A 1,072-nucleotide genomic window follows, 5' to 3' on the forward strand; every position below is an offset into this window, starting at 1 on the left:
AACTGATGAGAGGAAGAGCCGATATCTCACTTTGTTGAGATATTCGCTTCAGATTCTTATTTCCTTGGTTAGACGGGAATTCTTATTGCGATCTGACTTTCTTGTTGTGCTGCCGAAGTGCTGCCGAAATTTCTGTTGCACGCAACATTCTCTACCCTCCATCCAAACAGGCCATAAGTGAAAATTGATGAGAAGTAAAAATGATATTTTTAGTATTCCAAAAACTCATTATATTTGATAAGCATCAACAAAAAGTTAAAATTGCATTCCGTTCCCACTCGTTCTGCCCACACCAGGCCTAAGGATCTATAATGAAGTTTTGCATTAAAACAAAAGAGGGGTTGGGTAATGATGCGGGTGCGGATGGATTCGCTTTGTAATGGGCAACCCTCGTAAAAATTATCTCTTTTGGGGATTTTTTGGGGAAAATTTGCAAAATAGTCTGTTTTTGCTAATTATTTAACAAAAAAGACCGTTTTGCTAAATAATTAGAAAAATAGACCTCTTTTGAAGAAAAAAAAAGGTCGATTTTGAAAAACAAGACTTAGAAAACATACGGGACTACTAGTCCCGTATGTTTAGAACCAACTTAATCACGGATTAGTGACCCAGAAAACATACGGGACTAGTAGTCCCGTATGTTTTCTGAGTTCATCTTAATGTTTTGTGAAATTTTCTGAGTTCACTAATCCGTGATTAAAACATACGGGACTACTAGTCCCGTATGTTTTCTGAGCTGTTTTGCAAAATAGACCTCTTTTTGGCCTGTTGGCCAAAAAGAAGTCTATTTTGCTAATTATTTAGCAAAACGGTCTATGTTGCTAAATAATTAGTAAAAACGGGCTATTTTGCAAATTTTTCCTTTTCATTACCCCTCAATCACTTGAATTACTATTTGGTCCACCAATTATCATAAGTTTCTAATAAAGTTGCTAAAGACTAAGGAATATACCTTAAAAATTGAGGGACTAAGTTCTGAATAATTGAAGACTGAGGGACTTCATAGAAATTTTAATAACTTGAGCGATTAATTTTACGATATGAATATATTAGATACTAATATCAGAAAAGG

Source organism: Asparagus officinalis, chromosome 5 (genome assembly GCF_001876935.1).
Source record: "Asparagus officinalis chromosome 5, Aspof.V1, whole genome shotgun sequence".
Taxonomy (NCBI): Eukaryota; Viridiplantae; Streptophyta; class Magnoliopsida; order Asparagales; family Asparagaceae; genus Asparagus; species Asparagus officinalis.